The sequence below is a fragment of the Mobula birostris genome, chromosome 13 (assembly GCF_030028105.1).
Source record: "Mobula birostris isolate sMobBir1 chromosome 13, sMobBir1.hap1, whole genome shotgun sequence".
Lineage (NCBI taxonomy): Eukaryota > Metazoa > Chordata > Chondrichthyes > Myliobatiformes > Myliobatidae > Mobula > Mobula birostris.
Window position 1 is genome coordinate 14,574,814 of NC_092382.1, and position 15,142 is coordinate 14,589,955.

At 46.4% G+C, this 15,142-nt stretch overlaps 1 protein-coding gene across 1 annotated transcript in view; it reads left to right on the forward strand.

The window, feature by feature from the left end:
* The window catches only part of LOC140208415 (NACHT, LRR and PYD domains-containing protein 3-like), an 89,196-nt gene extending 87,674 nt beyond the window's left edge, over positions 1-1,522 (forward strand). Inside the window, exon 14 of the transcript XR_011888765.1 lies at positions 247-1,522. The gene's annotated coding sequence lies outside the window, so the exon portion shown is untranslated. The remainder of the gene's footprint in view (positions 1-246) is intronic.
* The last annotated feature ends 13,620 nt before the right edge of the window (positions 1,523-15,142 follow it).

Consider the following 15,142-nt stretch of genomic DNA (forward strand, 5'->3'; position numbering starts at 1 on the left):
AATTCTCAAGTTGAAACGGATTAGTGAGGACACTCTCAGCTCGTAGCACAGGGACCACGGCCCCCTCCCCCCCCCCCCACACACACACCAGAGGAATCTCTGTAGAGAAGGTCAGAGGGGCAGGAAGAGAAGTAGTGTAACGAAGGGGTGCACGGAGTGGGCAAAGGTGTGAGGGGGCACACACGGGCAGGGGAGTACAGGTCGATATTAGAACCCCTGCAGTTAACAATCACATTTGATTTCTAGGGTCCAGAAGTAGCTGAGGATGAAATCGAAGATGAGGAAAATTTTGCAAAACCGGGACCCCACCCCTTCCCGTCCTCTCCCACCATCCGCACTCCTAGGAGGACGCGGTCCCTTCCAGTCCACTCACACGGGGCACGCTCCCAATCAAACTCCACCCTTGCCTATTCATCCCCATCGCCTGAACTCCAAATGGACCCCACCCCTTCTCATTCCTTCCCATCTTCCGCACACCCAATGGACCCAGTCCTTGCCGTTCACTCCCAATGGGACCCACCCCTTCCCGTTCACACCCAATGGGACCCACCCCTTCCTATTCACGCCCACTATCTGCCTCCCAATGGGGCTCCTTCCAGTTCATTTTCAACGGGTCTGTGAACCTGGAAACTGGCGGGGACGCCCGAATTCCGTGTTTGACAGAACTCAGGGCGGCGTTTACGGAATTTGACATGGACGCTGATGGGTTTATTAGTTACAAGGAAAGTCGAGGGTCGTGTGGATGTTGACGACTTTGCAAAACGGACTATGTTCCTTCTCCTGGCGGAGGAGGTGGATATTATCGGACTTCAGGAACTTCTGCACACCTTCCTGAAGATGGTAGGAGGTGAGGGAGGTTTATGGTGTGAAGGGATCCAGGAGTGTCCACATTAACTGTTTGAAGAGTTACAGGAGAGTCATTTATCATTGATGGTTTGTTTTGAAGAGAGAGAGAGAGAGAGACAAAGAGTGATGGTTGGACTGTCACGGGAGCTAACTTTGGAGATAATACTGAACAGCTCGAAGGTGCTCGACAGGACATTATTGATGTTAATTCCAAGGACTTGTTGCTTGCTTACATGTCCTCACAGACAAAGGTAGGAGGGACTCTTTGAATGACAGGTGATGCTTAGCACAGGGAAATAAATAGGAGGTCAGATAATACAAACCTCAGACACATGATCGGGACACTAAATGAGCTTTGTGGTGCCCACAGAGAAAGTGGGTTTCTGGAGGACCGATCAGGCAGATCGATCCAAGTGCTCTGCCAGTGAAGATTCAAAGGCAAGACCAGTGGGGAGTTGTCTATGTATCCGACCCTGGCCTGGGTAGACAGCTCAACCACACCGAAGTACGGTCCTCTTTGTTGTTAGTTCACAGTCAGTGACTTGTGAAGGATTTCGGAGGACAGCAAGAAAATCGACGGCAACAGCTCACCTCAAGACTCAACTCTCTCTCTCTCTCTCTCTCTCTCTCTCTCTCTCTCTCTCTCTCTCTCTCTCTCTCTCTCTCTCTCTCTCTCTCTCCATCGCCATTCAACTAAATTCCACGAACTGAACTGAACTTTACTCAATATCGTAAGACTGTATCTTTTTACCCCTAGACCTAAAGAAGCTTGGTTTTTCACACGTATATATATTCCACACTTACTTACATCTACTTATTGCTACCCTGTTTGATTTATGTTCACTTAGTTTTCTGTATTGTGTAGTTATTAATAAATATTATTAGTTTCTAGCAATACTAGACTCCAAAGTGGTTTCTATTTCTGCTGGTACTTTATTCCTGTCATGGGGTACGTGACAAAATTGGGGCCTATGTCCGCGATATGAACAAATCGGTCGGGAGGCTGGTTTGAATTGATTGGGAAAAATCCCTTTTGATTTGGAATTTTGATTTGGTTGTGTGGAAAAACAGCAGAAATGGAAGTTTCGGGATTTCTGGAACCGCCAGACCCCGTGTCCGTGAAGAAGGCTAGAAAATATGAGTTGCGGGACCTTGCTAAAGAAGTGAATGTAAAGAGAGGTATGATGAAAGCAGAAATTCAAAGGAAAATAGCTGAATATTATGTCTCTATACAGACACTTGAAGAGGGGAAGTTAAGGAGGTTTCCTGTAGTGAATGAGGAGGTGGAGGTACACCTGGAACAGTTAAAGTTAGAGAGGTTGAAATTGTAGATGAGAGAGGCAGAGAAACAGAGAGCGTTTGAAAGGGAGGGATGGCAACAGAACGCTCAGGTGGTGAACCGTGAGGAGGAGTTTAGTGTCAGTCGGGAAGTTAGGTTAGTGCCTCCACTTGATGAAGCAGAAATTGATAGGTATTTCCTACATTTCGAGAAGGTGACCCGTAATCGGGAGTGGCCGCGGGAGCAGTGGGCGGTGTTACTACACAGTGTGGTAAAGGGAAAGGCCCAGCAAACATATGCAGCCCTGTCTCTTGAAGACGCAAAAGATTATGATAAAGTGAAGGATGCTGTGTTTAAGGCTTATGAGTTAGCCCCGGAGGCCTACAGCCAAAGGATTCGAGGTTTGAGAAAATCCTGGAACCAAACATATCTGGAGTTTGCCCATGAGAAACGCGTATACTTTCATCGGTGGTGTGCTTCAAAAGAGGAAAATGAGAATACTGGTAACTTGAAGAATTTAATATTGCTTGAAGAGTTTAAAAACTGCGTCTCGGCGGAGACAAGGACGCACTTAGATGGAAAAGGGGCAGCGACACTCAGAAAATGCTAAGTTAGCAGCCGAATATGCCCTAACTCATAAAGTTAAGTTTTTCCCCACTGAGATTAACCCACAAGGGAGTAGAGATAATCCACAGGCTAAACCAGAGAGTAAACCGGGGATTAGTGATAAAACTAAGGAGGAAGGGAAGCAGTCAGGGAGAAAATTTCCCAGTTTTAAGTGTTACTCTTGTGGAAAACCTGGCCATGTGGCGTCAAATTGTTTTGCTACGAAAAGGGGAAAAGGAAAGGAGAAAGAGAAAACCCCAACTGCCAGCGTTCAGACGGTTAAAATATAAGAGGGACTCGAGAGATTTATTTAAGAAGGGTTTGTGTCTGTGAAGGAGGGGTCAAACCCAGTCCCAGTTAGAATATGGAGAGATACTGGAGCTTTCCAGTCACTGATATAAAATAATGTTTTGGAATTCGGTGCTGAGACAGACACTGGGAAAGTAAACATCTTTAAGGGCCTTGGAAAAGGAACAGAGGTCGTGCCTTTGCATAAGATAATCTTGAAATGTGACTTGGTAACGAAACCAGTCAGAAAAGGGGTCCAATCTGAACTACGGATAGACCATGTTGATATCTTACTCGGTAATGACTTTGCAGGTGGGGATATTTATCCAGCAGTTCAGCTCACAAGTAAGCCTGCTGCTGCTGAGGACCCGCCCAGAGACGCTGATGTGTATCCCGCATGCGCAGTGGCACAGAAAGGCTGCTGCTGCTAATATTGATTTATCCGAGACTTTCCTACCGTCCTTATACCAACAGGATTTAGGGGTAGTAAGGCTGAGGAAAGCAAGGAGGAGAGGAAAGACCTGTCCTTGTCAAGGAAGGAGTTCATAGAGGAGCAAAATAGAGATCTAGAAATTGTGGATTTAAAAGAGACAGCTCTCCCTGAGGAGGAAATTCAGAAAGAAACAATGGGGTATTATCTTAAGGATGGGGTGTTGATGAGGACGTGGAGACCAGCCACTGTGCCTGCCATTGAGGATTGGGCTATTGTGCACCAGGTGGTGGTTCCAAAGGTTTGCAGGGTTGAATTTTTAAACCTGGCCCATAAGATGCCTTCAGGGAGACATTTTGGAGTAAAGAAGACGGTGCACAGGATCATGAGGGAGTTTTATTGGCCTAACGTGAGGAAGGATATTGTCAATTACTGTAGAGGGTGTCATACGTGTCAGGTGGTGGGAAAACCTAACCAGGCCATTCCAAAAGCCCCACTTCGGCCAATCCCTGCTTTTGGTGAACCTTTTCCCGGGTCATAGTGGATTGTGCAGGCCCTTTGCCAAAGACTGCAGCTGGTCACCAGTATTTGTTAACAATAATGTGTGCTGCATCTAGGTTTCCGAAAGCTGTGCCTCTCAGAAACATCCTGGTCAAGACTGTGGTAAAAGCACTCAGCAAGTTTTTTGCACTGGTAGGTTTACCCAAAGAAATTCAATCCGACCAGGGCAGCAACTTCAATTCAAAAATGTTCCAGCAAGTAGTGCCTGAGCTGGGAGCTCAACAGATTGTGTCATCTGCCTATCACCCGGAGTCTCAAGGGGCTCTGGAGAGGTTTCATTCCACTTTAAAAACTATGATTAAGACCTACTGCCATGAGAATGAGAAGGGCTGGGATGAGGGGATACACTTACAACTTTTTGCTGTGAGGGACACTATTCAAGAGTCCCTGGGGTTCAGCCCGTTTGAACTCATTTTCGGCCATAGGCCCAAAGGACCTTTGCCCCTGCTCAGAGAGCAATGGTCTAACCCAGACGTGTGTGTCGGCGTGTTAGACTATGTTTTAAAATTCCGAAAAAAGGCTTAACAAGGCCTGCGACCTTGCCAGGAAGAATCTGCAGCACTCCCAAATTAAAATGAATCAGTGGTTTGATAAGAGAGCGAGGGAGCAAGTGTTTGAAGTGGGAAACAAAGTACTGGCAACACACATCAAAGTTGCTGGTGAATGCAGCGGGCCAGGCAGCATCTCTAGGCAGAGGTGCAGTCGACGTTTCAGGCCGAGACCCTTCGTCAGGACTAACTGAAGGAAGAGTGAGTAAGAGTCAGTAACAAAGTACTACTGCTTCTTGTGACCAACCCCCTCCAAGCAAAATTCCATGGGCCATACTGCATAGTGAAGAAAATTGATTCTTTGAATTACGATATTGAAATTCCTGACAGGAGGAAGGCCACGCAGTTTGTTCATGTTAATATGTTGAAACCGTATCATGAGTCTGAGGTGGTACCAGTAGGTATGACCACGAAAACAAGGGGGGGCTGAGGAATTTGATAAAGAGGAGAAAAATCATTTCACTAAACTGAGTATCGTGTCCACGAGACTTACAAATTCCCTTATCTTAAAAAACCTTACTGATAAGGTTGGTCACACACAACTTACAGGAATTCTGCAGATGCTGGAAATTCAAGCAACACATATCAAAGTTGCTGGAGAACGCAGCAGGCCAGGCAGCATCTCTAGGAAGAGGTACAGTCGATGTTTCAGGCTGAGACCCTTCGTTGGCCATTTGGGGCCTGCACAAAGAGAGCAATTGCAGGAGCTCATTAAGAAACATAAAGATTTATTTCCTGACAAAGCAAGACGATCCATCGGGGCAGTGCATGATGTCATTCTGAATTCAGCTCAGCCCATTAAACAGCATCCTTACAGAATGAACTTCAGGAAAAAATAGAGAAGTTGAAAAAGAGATCGGGTACATGCTAGCAACCGGTATTATTAGGCCATCTACCTCAGACTGGGCGTCACCATGCGTCCTTGTACCTAAGCCGGACGGTACCATGAGATTCTGTACTGACTACGAGAAAATTAATGCCATAACCAAGACGGATGCTTATCCTATCCCCAGAGTGGATGACTGTGTTGATAAAGTGGGAAAGGCTAAGTACCTCACGAAGATTGATCTGTTGAAGGGATACTGGTGTGTTCCATTGACCGACAGGGCCAGAGAGATCTCAGCGTTTGTTACACCCTCAGGGCTGTATGAATACAATGTTTTGCCCTTCGAGATGAAAAATGCACCAGGGACATTTCGGAGAATGACCAATTCGGTGATTAAAGGGTTAGAAAACACAGAGGCCAGTATTGATGACCTGGTGGTCTGGAGTGACACATGGGAAGAACATAATGCAGCAGTAGAGCAACTGTTTGATAGACTTTCCAAGGCCAATCTTACGGTGAGCCTGGCTAAAAGTGAGTTTGGCCATGCCATGGTCACATATCTGGGGTATCCGCTGGGCCAAGGCCAGCTTGGCTCCCAGGCCAAGCTTCAACCGATTGCTGAAGTTTCTGTTCCAACTAGCAGGAAAGCTTTGAGAAGGTTTTTAGGGATGGTTGGGTATTATCGAAAATTCTGTAAGAACTTTGCTGGCATTGCTCTCCCCGTAACAAAGCTCTTAGGGAAGAGTGAAAGGTTTTCATGGAGTGATCTTTGCCAGGAGGCGTTTGAACATTTGCAAACCATCCTGTGTTATCAACCTGTGCTCAAAGCGCCGGATTTCTCGAAGCCATTCTCAATCGCCACAGATGTTAGTGATGAAGCTGCTGGGGCAGTACTGTTACAGAAGGGTGTGGATCATATTGAACACCCAATAGCTTATTTCTCAAAGAAATTTAATGTACACCAGAAAAATTATTCAACTGTTGAAAAGGAGTTATTGGCACTTATTCTGGCCTTACAACATTTTGAAGTTTATACTTGCCCTGCCAAAAGACCTCTTTTGATTTACACAGATCACAATCCGCTGATATTTTTAAATAAAATGAAAGATAAAATAGGAGGTTGTTAAATTGGAATCTAGTATTGCAGGAATTTGATTTGGTAATAAAACATGTAAAAGGTACTGATAACATCATAGCTGATTGCTTATCCCGATGTTAAGTTGAAAACTGTACACATTTTTGCTTTGTCATCTGCTGTTTTTTTTTTCCCCTGTATTGTTTAAAACCCTGTGATGGACATTTAAACAAAAAAATCGTCTTCGACATTTTTTTCCCTTGAGGAAGGGGAGCGGGAGGGGATCCAGGACTGCCCTATTAACTGTTTGCAGAGAGACATTTATCATTGATGGTTTGTTTGGAAAGGAGCGAGAGACAGAGTTATTCACCACCAATATGTTGCTTTTGAAAAGAGAGAGAGAGACGAAGATTAACGGTTGGACTGTCACTTTAAGGCATTGGAAGTAACTTTGGATTTTTACTGAGTTTGGAGTTGGAGACAGCACCGAGCAGCTCGAAGGTTGCTATGGTGACCGAAGGCTGGTTGTTGATGTTACTTTCAAGGACATGCTGCCTGCTTGCACTCCTTTACAAAGGCGGGAGGGACTCTTTGAATGACAGGTGATGCTCAGCCTGGTGAAATAAATGAGAGGTCAGATAATACAGACCTCAGGACACATGATCTGGACACTGAATGAGTATTGTTGGCCGCAGAGAAAGTGGGTTTTGGAGGATCGATCAAGCGGATCGATCCAAATTGCTATTCCATCGGTGAAGAAGGGGTTGACTGGTGGGGAGTTGTCTATGTGGCCACCCTCGCCTGGGTGATAGCCCCACCACAGAAAACCAGTGCCCCTGTTAAAGTCACAGTCGGTGAATTGTGAAGGATTTCGGAGGACGACGAGAAGATCGACGGCATCAGCTCACCTGAAGACTCAACTCACTCTCTCTCTCCCTGTCTCTCTCTCTCTGTGTCTCTCTCTCTCTCTGTCTCTCTCTTTCTCTCTCTGTCTCTCTCTCTCTTTCTCTCTCTCTCGCTCTCTCTCTCTGTCTCTCTCTCCATCACTACTCAACTAAATACCACGAACTGTACTGAACTTTACCGAACGTCGTAAGACTGTATCTTTTTACCCCTAGACTTAAAGAAGCTTGGTTTTCATACACAAATATTCCACACTTACTTTTATATATAATCATTGCAAACCTGTTTGATTTATCTACATTTATATTACTGTATTGCGTAGTTACTAATAAATATTAGTAGTTTATAGCAATACGAGACTCCAAAGTGTTTTCCATCTCTGCTGGTTCTTTATCCCCGTCACGGGGTACGTGACAGTGTTAAGAGAGACTGGGCTAGGGATAATGACAAGGGACGAAAGAGACAGGAAAGGAGATGGGAAGGGAGCGAGACAGGCGAGAAGATGACGGGAAAGGGAGAGGGCGAGAGAAGACAGAGAGAGAGACGGAGGGGAGAGAAAGATAGGAGGAAAGGCATGCCATGGAGCCGTACTGGGGGAGAAAGAAACCAGGGAGAGAGCGAGAGACAGGTGAGAGAGTGGTCGGGAAGGGAGGCTGGGGGAGGAAAGGAGAGACTGGGTAAAAGCAAGAGGCAGATTTGGGGATAGAAAGAATGGGTAGAGGAAGAATCTCAGAGATAGAGACTAGAGGGGAGAGTGGAGAAGCGAGACGGGAGAGAGGCCAGTGAGGTAGGAGAGAGCAACGGGGACAGTGTGATCGGGATAGAAGGATCTTGGGTGGAGAGAGAGAGGACGGGATGATGAGAGATTTCGGATGTGTAGAGAGGCCGGAGTTGGGGGAGGGCTAAGAGAGTGCTGGGGAGAGACGGGTGGGTGGGGAAGACAGACTGGAAGGAGTAGAGACAGGGAGAGAGCGAGACTGGAAAGAGACAGAGTGAGGAGAGACAGGGCACTGTGTACGGCGGGAAGGGGGAGAACGAGTCTGGGGAGAGCGAGATGGGGGTGTAAAGAGAGACTGCGATGAGAAAGAGACCGGGGTTTGGCAGAGAGACGGAAGAGAGAAACTGTGAGCGCGGGAAAAATTCTGTGATGATTGTGTGTGGGGAAGTAGAGTCAAAATCCAGGAAAAAAAATGTACCGTGAGGGGCTAGAGGCTTTCAAACACGCAGGTTGCAGATCCTCCATTGTAATGTGTTGCCAAATCACCCAAACCTTTCCGTCTCGGTGACTCCTCCCACTGAGCCCACTCCTTCCAACCCGCATCCACGATCTCCCTCACTCCAAACCTTCTTAGCGATATTTAAAGGGAAAAACGATAACGACGGAGATAACGTTATCAATGGATCGGGGTGAAAGGGGACCCTGTAAGGCTGCAATTGTGCGGCATCACGGCAGCATAGTTATTTCCGCGAGGTTACCAGGTGCAGGCAAAAACTAAGAGGAAACATAACTGACTGTATTTCCCGTTTCTGACTGTATTAATGATAAGACTCTTGGCAGTGTGGAGGTTCAGAGGGATCTTGGGGTCCGAGTCCATGGGACACTCAAAGCTGCTGTGCAGGATGACTCTGTGGTTAAGAAAGCATACAGTGCATTGGCCTTCATCAATCGTGGGACTGAGTTTAAAAGCCGGGTGGTAATGTTGCAGCTATAGAGGACCCTGGTCTGACCCCACTTAGAGCACTGTGCTCAGTTCTGGTTGCCTCACTACAGGAAGGATGTGGAAACCATAGAAAGGATGCAGAGGAGTTTGCTAGGATTGCCTGGATCAGGGAGCATGCCTTATGAGAATAGGTTGAGTGAACCCGGCCTTTTCTCCTTGAAGCGACGGAGGATGAGAGATGACCTGACAGAGGTATATAAGATGATAAGAGGCCTTGTTCGTGTGGATAGTCAGAGGCTTTTTCCCAGGGCTAACATTGCTAGCACGAAAGGGCAGAGTTTTAAGGTGCTTGGAAGTAGGTACAGAGGAGTTGTCAGGGGTAAGTTATTTTTTATGCAGAGAGAGGTAAGTGCGTGGAATGGGCCGCCGGCGATGGTGGTGGAGGCAGATACAATAGGGTATCTTAAGAGACTCCTGGAAAGGTACACGAGCTCAGACAAATAGAGGGCTAAGGGTAACGCTAGGTAATTTCTAAAGTAAGGAGATGTTCGGCACCGATTTATGGGCCGAAGGGCCTGTATCGTGCTGTAGGTTTTCGATGTGTCTATGTATTTTCCGTTTCCCTGACAGATGGCAATCTTCTGCTGGAATAGTCTTACAGGACAGCTCCGCGCTACCATACAGATGTAAGCACCCTCTTAAACTGCCTGACGATGCTTATTATCAACGGCAGCTTATCCTGACATGCCAACCCCTGATACATTTACACCGCACCGCCCGATACACTGAAACATCTCAGCCGAGCAATCACCAAAAGCCCCTTTCCGTGTGTAACAGAGCAGAAACTCTTTCCTTAACCGGACGCATCTATAATGACCCAGAGGGCGTAGTGGCAGAAGTGTTTTTGAATGCAGAACAGAATGAGCGATTTAAATTGCCGAACTCAATTCCTCATGTCACTAGAGCCATCAAAACCCCTGCAACTTCTGAACCGCTGGAACCCGTGCTGCAGACTTTACAGGAGTTAAACTGAACACAGCGCATAAATCTGTTCAGTACTAATGCTTCTCTACAACTTCATTCCGCTCAGGTTGGATGTATAATATTTCCCTCTTCATCGTTAAAACAAAGTTTGACCCGTTTGTTCCCCCTGCTTTGCCTGAATATGTCGTACACGTGTTGCTTTCGCAGGTACCTCCCTCCTTGTGGGCGATTCCCATAAATCACGAGGAACTTGTACATTCCGCCCCACCACTCAAAGATTTATGCTATTCTACCCTCTATACTTCAGTATGATTTGTGACTCGAGGCAATGGAAAGTATGAAACCTGTCATAAAAGCACTTTTCGATCAGGAAGTGTTACTACCAACCTGTAGTCCCTGTAATTCTCTTATATCACCAGGTCATGATAATGAATGACTGTTTTTTGCAATACTTAAGGGCGATTATCAAGATAGCACGTCAAGGGTTTACTAATGGCAATTTAACAGAACGACTCGGGGCCGCAGACAACCCACTGCATGGTGTTCTGCACAATTACCAGCAGCTGTAAGAGACATGATTGACTGTCTAACACCGGTCACCGACACGACAATTAGATAACATACAACATAGAAAACTACAGCACATTACAGGCCCTTCGGCCCACAATGTTGTGCGCACCATATGACCTACTCCAGAAACTGCCTTGTATTTCCCTGGCGCATAGACCTTTAGTTTTCCGAGTTCCATGTACCTATCTGAGAGGCTATTGTATTCACTTCCATCACCGCCGGCAGTGCATTCCACGCACCCAACACTCTCCGTGTGAAAACTTAACTCTGACATTCCGTCGGTACCTATTTCCAAGCACATTTGAAGTACACCTCACGGATTAACCATTTCATCCCCGGGAAAGAAGCCTCTGGGTATCCGCACGATCAACTCCCCTCATCATCTTATACATATAATCATGGTAGAAACGTCCAATCCTATTAAATTGGATCTCCCTGCTGAAGTGTGTAGGCCCGAAACATTGACTGTTTACTCTTTCGTATAAATTCTACTTGGCTTGCTGAGCTCCTTAGGATTGTGTGGGTATTATTTTGCTTTCCAGCTTCTGCACATGTTCTCATATTTGCGATTAGACTCGGACAACGGTCAACAACATAAGAACCTGCGCTGCAGACAAGAGACAAAACTGACCCCAGTTCATTACCAGCTCCGGAATGCTCTCGTTTTATCATTTAATCTGGCCAGGCAATTATGTTGTAGTCTTTAAGCCACTCAATCTGATTGGGAGTTAAATTGGCCGAGGCTAGAATGAAGCCGGAGATGGGACATAATCCTTACGTATCATTGGAAATATTATTTATGATAAAGATTTGAGTCGGTAATAACTGACGCGAAGTGCATTGATCTATCGTGCGCTCGAAAAGATATTGGTCGTGTCAACTCTTACTTCCGTCAGCCCCGGGCGAGGAGGATCACCGGTGTTGTATAACGCTGATCGGTGGCAGGGAAGACATCAGCGAGACGGAACTGGAAATACAACAGAGTGAGTAACGTTCCGTCAGAAAGCGGTACAACATCTTTTAAAGCAATTTTAATTCGGATTTTCAGTATCACTCTTTTATTTTTCAAACATCGATAAACCTTCCAGTTAGCTCGAGAGAGGGAGAAAAAAAAACAAATAACTTTTTCCTTTTGCTCTCGAAGTTCATTAAATTTCAGTGTACGTTTATTATCAATATAAATATATGTTCCTGCAATGAGATTTATTTTGTTCAGTACCGGACAGAAGGCGTGGTCAGAGAGAAACAGAGAACGGACGGAAAAGGAAAGAAACAGACTGTGAGGGGGCTTCGGGATGTGAACAGAGATCGAGCCGGAGACCTGCAGGGACAACATGGGAGCAGGTCGGGATGGAGATGGATTGAAAAATGAATTAAAAAAAAACACACGCTATGCTTCAGGGCGATCATGTTTCCCTCACGGTGAAACTCACTAGTCTGCAATAAGATTATATTTTGTTCAGAGCGTGACCGGACGTGTGGACAGAGGGAAACAGAGAACAGAGGAAATTTTCACGGGACTTTAGGATGTGAACGGAGATAAAGTGGCAGAAATGAAAGGACAAAGCGGAGCAGTCCGGAGATGGAAACGGAGTCGGAAAAGGAAACACACACACACACACGCGCGCACGCATGCACACATGACTCCGCTATGTTGCAGTCTGATAACGTTTCCCTCACCGGCGTTGGAGAAGGAGTAAGCGATGACAACGTGAGAGATATTGGGAGCAAAACACCGCCAACATCACTAAACAGGATGAATCAGAAACAACGGAGAGAATGGACAAAAGGGAGAGGATTCTTCCTAAATAGACGCTGTCAGATATAATGGAGATGATTAAAATAAAACTGGCGGGACCTGACGATAGACCTTCCATCGGGGTGAATTACAGCTGAGGTGATCCTTACTTATTTCATATCTGATGAAGGACACATTTCACGTGTACAGGGTAAACAGCGAGTGACATATATCACCACAAAATGCAGGCGTATTTCAGAGCGCTCAGTTGTTACCCATGGTCCTACATATCGGCAAGTGGACAACTTATGGAGGAAACATGGTGTTAGACTTAAATCTCCTGCAGAAACCAGCAAGTCGCTCTATAACTTTAGGAATTTAGTTAACAGTTTCAGTGGGTATTTCACCGCGTTCTTCAGCTCCTCTCTGAACTTGCTCTGAGTCACGGCGTAAATACACGTGTTGCTGCAGGAGCTGAGGATCTGCGGCATCGTCGCCGCGGACTCTGCGATGTAAATCGGATCCGCGGCCGAGTAGCGAGGGATGTTTGCAATCAGTACGTAGATATCAAAAACCAGCCGTGTTAACCATAGGAATATAAAACTACTGGTTATACTGAATAGTAAAACGACCGATTTCCTGCGGTTCTCCATCTCCGGGTCCTTGTCTTTCTTTCCGTTGCTGCGGCCCCGGAGCCCCCTCCGGACTTTACTGGCGGAAATAATCCGTCTAACTGTCAGAGCATTGAACAATAAAATCAGAATAAACGGGAGACAAGGCATTAAAATGCGATGAATAATCTGAAGTGTGGCCCACGAGGGGGACGTATAGAAGCTCGCTTTGGTGAAACAGCCATAGGAAACTCCATTAATTATCATCGAAGGCTCAAATGTAAAGTAGAAAGGGATACTTTCTGAACAGCCCAGCACACTCACTGTCCCGATAACCACAGCCGCCGTTCCTTCGGTGCAATATTTTGTTTTCAGCTTTTCACAACAAATGGCCACAAATCTGTCACTTGTGAACGCGACTGTCAGCCAGACAGAGACCCCGGTGCTTGCTAAAAGCAGACAACGAACAACCCTACAAACGGGAGTCCAATAGAGGAAGGAAGACCTAAAGTATATGTAAACAGTCCAGTTCAGCAGAGGGTCAGAGATAACGACCAGGAGATCGGCCGTTGCCATTCCCAGAAGGTAGCGAGTGATACATTTGGAGAGACCGCACTTTCCTCGGGACAGGATCACAATCGCCACCAGGTTAACTGCAAGAGAGAGGGAAAGAAGCAGAGAAATTACTGACCTGTCAGGGCAATAGAGCAAAATTATGAAAGTATTAGACTTGATATTGTGTTTTTTTTCCTGCTACAAATGATGGAAACCGGACCAAGAACATATGAAGCCACTGACATGTGCAATATCGGGCTGACAGAGAACTTGTTGCGAGTTTTGTAAATGGGTTGCATCTGGGTGAAGTCCCACACCGCCGAGATGACAGCTGTCTAAATGCCCCCTCGGCCGCAGTAAGGGATGGGCATTAAATACCAGCATCACTGGCTCTGAGCAGCACAGGAATGAAATGAAATCCATACCGGCAGTTCCCTCTGATCACATTTCTAAAATAAATAAACCATTCGGGTTGTTCCATCACCCAGTCACGCAATTCACTGACGGACAGAACAGAAGGTCGGCCGGCTCCCGCGGATGCAGTGTAGCCCGGTGTCCTCCTGTGCAATTTACAATTATTCCATGACATCGAGACAGCGGAGAGGATTTCAGTCACAGGAAGCATCTCGGCTCCAATATGGAGCGCTGCCTGCTACGAAAACAATGGGATTAATATTGTCAGCGCCTTCCGCCCATGACTGAAATGCGGCGTCTGGACAGGTGTCTGTGGAAACAAGTAGCGAGAGAAACACTTCAGGAAATCAGAATTGACTCTAGGTTTCTGCCGTTTGCAGGTGTGACAGCGGTTTACCGGGAATTCCAACGGCTGAAATAACTGGGTAGTAAATGTCTTCAATCCGCCAGATTACCGGATATCCCATTTGAGTGAGGCAGTGAACGCTATTGCTCTGAATTCCACAGCTCGACAAGACACTCTGGGCTGACGTACTGCAACAGGCTCTGATTTATACCGGGGATCAATCTCCAGTGACAAGGTCCCACCTCTTTACATCACCTGCAGTGTCTCAGGTGTAAATGCTGTGGGGATGTAACACGATCACTTCAATATCATTGGCATTACCACATTCAGATCTCTCTGTGTAATTCGACCAGAATGTGCAATGGGAACAGTAAGTGAGCAATGAGGATCTCTATTTACAACATCCCACAGTTGTATTGGTAGCGGTCACGACTGTTCCCATCTTCCCACCTGAAACTTCCACTGTGGTCTTCGTTCCACAAGCATTCCGGAATCGATGTTTCCAGCATTTTCTGCACTTCTCACTGTCACCCCTGTTTCATCTACAAATAGATCTGGTGCTCTGGATCCGGGGACACATGAAAACCCCTCCCAGTCTCCTCCTGCAGACTTTCATTTTATTTTTCCTCAGCAGCTCCACTTTGGCCGCTCAGGCACCAAACCCACCCCATCCTGTCCCACTATGTGCTCTCAGATATGAAGCATACCCGCTGTGTACACAGACACAGACACAGACACTATCAGACCTGGACGACAACGAGGTTTACGTCATTTTGATCAGCTTTTCCATGATGATGTTTATTTCCGATATTTTCAAGTCCAGAGCTCTCCATGGTCCCCCCACCCCCCAGCCCACCGCCCCCATCTCTTAAGCTGTCTTCTCTGTTGACTCTACCAGCGG